Source organism: Pinus tabuliformis, chromosome 4_2 (genome assembly GCF_031772625.1).
Source record: "Pinus tabuliformis cultivar Carrire ecotype Pingquan chromosome 4_2, CPIR1, whole genome shotgun sequence".
NCBI classification, from domain to species: Eukaryota; Viridiplantae; Streptophyta; class Pinopsida; order Pinales; family Pinaceae; genus Pinus; species Pinus tabuliformis.
In genome coordinates, this window is record NC_142304.1 from 257,427,662 (window position 1) to 257,434,380 (window position 6,719).

The 6,719-nt window shown below is 45.2% G+C and overlaps 1 pseudogene; it reads left to right on the forward strand.

Annotated features, from left to right (window-relative positions):
• The first annotated feature begins 361 nt into the window (after window positions 1–361).
• Window positions 362–1,601, forward strand: LOC149168970 (uncharacterized; annotated as a pseudogene).
• Window positions 1,602–6,719: the final 5,118 nt, after the last annotated feature.

Sequence of the window (6,719 nt, forward strand, 5' to 3'; positions counted from 1 at the left end):
AGGGCCTGGCCCCTCCTGGGCATAGAGAAATAAACTACTTTTGTTTGTCCATCATCGTGGGTCGATGGAGATACCAGAGATCGCTACCTGTCACAGTGATGAGGGCTTGTTGAACAAGATAGAGGGCGTAGCGTGGAGAGGAGAGAGTAATGAAGGCTTCCGACTGGTAGAGACCGTCAGATGCGTTTTAGCTAAAGAAATCGATCCACAGATCAAAGCCAGAATGATCTGCGCGTAGAGAAAACATTCTGCAATAGGAATCTGTCATGTTGGTTTAATATACCTGAGAGTTAGACCATAGTCCTGGTGTGGAGATCTGTTGGCGAGTGTAAAGACCTGAGCAGTGAACTGTTGCGGTGTCATGGTGCTCACAAAAACCCTGACCTTCGCAGCAGTCTTCTCGGACTTCAGGGATCCAATGTCGTGGCTTCATAAAAACGGGGCTCAACAATCGCGTTGTGTACCAGTTCGTGGCTCTCTTCGGGAGCTCATCGATAGGGTCAGGTATCCGGTCTGGTGTCTCTGATCGCGGCTCTGCTTTTTCTTTATGTGATCTACCCGCCCTTTGTCAAGAGCAGCCCCAATGCGCCAAAGCTCGCCAAGGAGAAGTTGGAGAAAATGGGGCTTCATAGCGATGGTGGGGAGCATGTGACTAGTTTTGAGAATTAAATCGGCCGACGATGGAGAGCCAATTGTGGCGCGCAGAGTGTTGCTTGTGCGTTGAGCTGCTGGAGTCGATATTACCCATCCGACTGGATCGAGGGCAAGTATGGTATCCAGGCAAGGCCCAAGGCGTTTATAGCTTGGCTCTGGAAGCGATCTGGCATGAGGATTCACGGAGTTTCTTGAAAATATTTTCTTGTAATTGCAAAATCTCGAATCTGCATGGCCTTAGTTAGGTACATGGACCATGCGGCGTGTAATATTTGAATGTTGTGCAGGTTTTTCTGTATTGGAAGATTATCGATTGGTTCTTCCATTGCTTTCTTTAAATTTTCATCCGTGTCGAGCGTAAACCCCGACAGTTTCCTCATGGCTGCAAGTCTCAATATTGTTTCCAAAGACTGTCGTCTGATGGCCGCCGGGGCGAGCTGTATGGAGAAGCTCTTGGGATTTTCCCCGCAGAATTTGAATTCTAATTCTACTGCCTCAGATGAAGGCGATTTGAATGAGCTTAAGGAGGAGGATGTCTGGGAATTTGGCCCGACGCGGGATCGAGCCCGGCACAGTACGAGACGAAGGAAGAGAATTTTCAGTCCCATCACAAGACGGACTCTAGCAGCAATGGTGGCGGCAATGGGGCCGCCGTTGAGCCTGGCAGGTCGCTGCAGAGCGGCAGCATCAGGCGCTGGAAGGAAACCGGTGGACTCTCCGTTGCCTTCGAGGAATCCAACCGATCGCACCTCTCGCCTCTCACACGGAGCTCCGCCTTCTTCAGCATGACCCCCGGGAATCGAATCTCTGTGAGGATGATCGTCGACGTCTTCGGGGCCTGTCACTCCGAGAATGCTCCATTTCTGAATGTACCGAGCAGAACATGGCGCATTCGTTTAACATGGCATACGCGGAGGCGGATTTTCCATAAGCTATCCGCTGGCTAAATTGCTCTCAGAGATCTTGGACGACTGCATTGATCGGTATTCGAGTTTGTATGGGAGCTTTGGTTTACCAAAGAAATATGATATGCGTTGTTCGTGGGTGTGGGCCTTCAGGTATTTCAACAATTTGTGAGATTCTTTGTAGATCGAGGAAGCCGGATCTATGTTTTTTGTTTGCAGGCTGCAATTTTTTGTTCGACAGATCTGTTGCATCATGATCTGGCATGGTTGATTCTCTGATATACGCTTGTTGGCTGACTGGTTGAGTTGATCCACTATTTGTTGATGCTTCCATGTATTGGAATCGCTATGTGGCTTATGGATACATCCGGTAGAAGAACACTTTTGCTTACAACTATGCCTTTTTTTTTTAATTGCGTCGCTTGTGATTTTGATGGTGTCAAACTCGATTACAATGGGCACTGTGGTTAAAGCTGCTATATCATGTGTTGGTGTTGTTGCATACATTTGCCTTTTCGTCATGGGATTTGGACCAATACCAAATATCCTATGCGTAGAGATATTTCCCACCCGTGTTCGGGATGTCTGTATTGCGATATGTTCCTTGACATTTTTTTTTGACATCATCGTAACTTACACTCTTCCTGTATTATTGGATTAAGTGGGTCTTAAAGGTGTATTTGGCATTTATGCAGCAGTCTGCTGCGTTGCTTGGGTGTTTGTGTTTCTAAAAGTTCCAGAAACGAAGAGAATGCCACTGGAAGTTATAACAGAGTTCTTTGCAATGTCTGCTAAGAAGGTAAATATGCTAACACTCCATGATAACCACCAGCTTGTGTATTTCATTCTCAAAATCAGAATTTAATGGTCGCTATGATGTAAGTTCCCAATGGGTGAAGTGTGTGAGGAGATCAATCTGCAAAGAATTGGCGTCGATGCACAAGAACCTGCGTGACCTGAGTGATGGTCACCGAATTGAAGCATATTGGAAATCTGGTATTACAGAGTGTTGATTCTCTTGACAAGACATCTAAATGATGCAGAAACTGCACTGGATTCCCTTTCAATCTGCATGAATATTAATGGAGTCGAGGTGATGATACCGCTCGCCTTTCTCGCCAATTGGATTGGGATGGCAATCTATTGTTGCTTATGTGAACATAGGGTGCTACTACGTAATTGGGGTTCCATTTGGAGTGGTGCTTGGCATGGTGTTTAATTCTCTGATGATGCAATATATTGATTAACTGTCATGACAATAAAACTAGTTGTAATTTAAGTGACATTAGTCTGACCAACTATTGTCACAATTCTGAATGTGTGTTGGAACTGGTCATTCCAACACTAAGCAAATTTGCAGGGAATGGTGAACACATGACAGTGAAAATGACATCAATTGGAGCTACATCAGAGATTGGAGGATGATTGAGATCGTGTTGCAGATTGTTAGCGAGCATGAGGCAGTATGCTTGAAAACAGTGACTAGCCTTGATACTGTGAGTAGGGGAAGTGGCATTATGTTGCGATGCCAGGAGAATTGGATACTAAAATGCGGTGGAGGATTGGACCGTGGAGTCCTGAATTACTGTTCTTGAAGGGAAAATTGTGTTCTCTTCGTGTGGCTGTGAGTGCCTATGTTCTGGTTTCTTTATCAGTGGACCCCTCACAGATGAGGTAAAGGAGCAGCGACAATGTTTATGGTGGACAACAAAGTAGATGTTTGTTTGAATTAGTGTGGTTTGTGGAATAGACTCCCTAGCATGTTATAAGCAAGTCCAGTTATTGTAATGGTCATTGTATGTACCCAGAAACTCCAAAATGTAGAATGAAATGTAAATTTTTTAAAGGCATCTGAAAGTTCGTGGTGATCTCAAAACCACTTTGTAATGGTTTATGGTCAGCCTGAAACCATCTTTTGTCACTGTAAAGTGATGGTTTGTGGTGAGCCAGAAACCACATACAGAGCCTTAATGGCTACAGGACTTGCCCGGTGGTGGCACATTTAAGTTCCGGATTTTCCCGGTGGTGGCAGATCGGACTTGCCCGGTGGTGGCATATTGAAGTTGGCAGATTTGCCCGGTGGTGGTAGATCGGACTTGCCCGGTGGTGGCATATTGAAGTTGGCGGATTTGCCCGGTGGTGGTAGATCGGACTTGCCCGGTGGTGGCATATTGCCTGAGTGGCTAACGTGTGCACAGGAGCTTTGTGCTCGTAGGAGCAGGTGGACTGCAGTAACACCTGGCTCACGGTCTCAGATATTGGTGTGTCTAAGCACAAGAGGGTCAGTGCACTTTTCTATCTGACAGTTGCGTTGAAAGGTGCAATCAGCACAACTGTTTGCGATTGTTATTTGGACATGAATATTTGGCTTAGAAAGGCACTGATCTCTCTTTGTTTTTGGAAGTTCTGTACATGCAATTCGCCTGATGGTGGTGGATTTGACTATCATGACAAGTAGTCATTAAGGGGGGGAGTTAGAAATAATTAATTCCTACTTGTCTATGGTTGTAATTCTCCATTTGAGGAGTTTGTTCCTACATAATAGGAATTTAGTTTCTCCTAGTTTAGTGTGTGGTTGAAAGAATCTCTCAACCACACTAGTGTACGTCCAAGATAGAATTCCTATCTTGAGACTATTGATTGTATAAATATGTGTGTAATTTCCTCATTCAAAAATATATAGAGAATATATTGCTGTGTGTAATTTTATCTTGTCCCAATTTTACAACAACTGTAAAGTCATATTCTTGAAACAACAGCAACCATTGACAGATGTGCCCCCCCAACACAGGGTTATTCACTACGTATTTGAGCGCAGAGTGATTAGTATACATCTTAAAATGTCCTCCGAGCAGATAGTGACAGAAATTTTGGAGTGCGTATACCATCGCCAATCCCTCTCACTCAGTAGTAGAGTAATTCTTTTCTGCTTTGGACAACTTGCGACTTGTGAACACAATCAGGTGATCAATTCCCTCCGCTCCTTCTTGAGTGAGTACCGTACCCAACGTGATACACGACGCGTCGACATGTACATGAAATTCAACGTCCCACTTTGGAAAGACCAAGATAGGGGCAGATGCCATCTTTTCCTTAAGCGTTTCCAGGCTTTTGTTACATTCCTCGTTCCAGCAATACGTAGCATCCTTCTTCAGTAATTGTTCCATTGGAACTGTGATCTGGGCGTAGCTTTTTATAAACTTCCGGTAGTAGCCCGTGTGTCTCAATGTATCGCGTAGCTGATTTACACTTCGCGGCACTTGCAGATTTAGTATGATGGTGATCTTTGCCGAATCCACCATCAGTCCTTGCTTACAAACCACATGGCCCAGCAAGTTCCTGAAAGGGACGAGGAAAGTACACTTCTTTAGGTTGAGCGCAATCTGGTGTTGGCGGTAGGTATCCAGCATCAATCGTAAGCTCATGACATGTTTCTTAACCAAGCCAAATATGGTCCAGTCATCCAAGTAGACTTCTAAGAACTTGTGGATAAATTCCTTGAATGCGGCTACCACAATATGGGAAAATATCACCGACGCATTCTTCAGCCAAAAGGGCATTACCGTATACTGAAAACAACCCCATTCGATAGCAAATTTTGTCTTGCACCGATCCTCTGGCGCGGCCTTGATCTGATGGTACCCGGAGAACCCGTTTGTGAAGGAGTATGCTTCCTGCCTACCCACATTTTCTAGTACCTCATCTGTAAAGGGTGTTGGAAACGGATCGTTAACACAAACATCATTGAGCTTCCGCAGATCTACGTAGATGTGTATCTCACCCTTCTGTTTCTTCTCCTGCACGACCATAGGGCTTACCCAATCAGACTCCTCGACTGGTTCAATAATTCTTGCTGCCAGCATCTTGTCCAATTCTTCGTGGACCTTTGCTTTGTATTTTGGATTCAATCCATAGGGTCGCTGCTTTGTTGGCTTCGCCTCTAGCTTCAAATTTATCTTCATCATTCCTAGGTCTCCTAGAATCCCTTTCAGCTCCGTAATTTTTGTAGGGAATAAATCTCGGTATTCTCGGAGCAGCTCGATGACCTTTTCCACTGTTGCGTCATCCCAGTAGTCCCCAAGTGTAGCATATTGCGGCTCTTCCTTTGTTCCGATATTCACTTGCTTCGTTTCCAATGGTGTCGTGATGTCTGGATCTTCTATCTTGGGGCCACGCACCTCACGACTCCCTTCGGATTCTGGTATACCGATGTTATGCGGGTCATCCTCATCATCTTCTAATTATACATTGTAAAATGCTAAGGCCTGGCTCAACTATAGTGACCAGTCTGATGGCACGACTTCTTCTGGTTTCGGCGGTGTTCTGAAGATGGCAGTCTTTACTAGCTATAATGCATCATCCACGGTATCCATCCATTGGTCTTCAAAGAGAAATGTCGACAGAAACCCTTCACGCAGGATATCCCACTCATCGATGCCATGTTAGAGCTCTGTTTCTGTATACCAGTTCCTTGGAATGACATCCAGGGTATGATAAAATAAGTGCACCCATTCTGGTTGAGGATCCGCACCATAAGCTTTGGTCCATTTGGTCAGGTGCATGCGCGGATCATCTCGTCCATCATATTTCTCCGTTATTCGTAGCTCTGGCTTCCCAAATCTTATCTACATCATGCGCTTGCAGCTTCACCAATATTCGAAGGTTCCTTCATGGGTATCCCACCATCGCGCTGGTGTCGCATGCAATGTCCATTTTAGCGCATCAAACCATTGGTACTCTGGTACTGTGCTTTTGAATTTAACCAGGAATTCATCCACTACTGTCAGCCCATCATACATCGGCAGCTCGCGGTTCTAAGCTTTAACGCAATACAGGGATTTCATCATCATATTATAGTGTAACGTGGTTACCTCGTTCACCCTGTTTCGCCATCACTCGTCCTCTTCATTTGAATCACTGGTGCATGAGCTGGCGTAGCCCCGCGAGAGTCTTCGAGCCTCCTTTGGTCTATATGCAACAATTTTGTAGATACAATCCAATGCATCGCCCCTTTCTTCATTGCACACAGGTTCTGTGTAGCACAGTCCTTCTGTTGGATTTAGCAGAAGGACTACACAGAGCGACTTCTTCTCAAATATCATCTTCCTCTATTTGAGGTTAATAACCCCATTCATGTCGGTGGCCCAATCTATCCCTAGC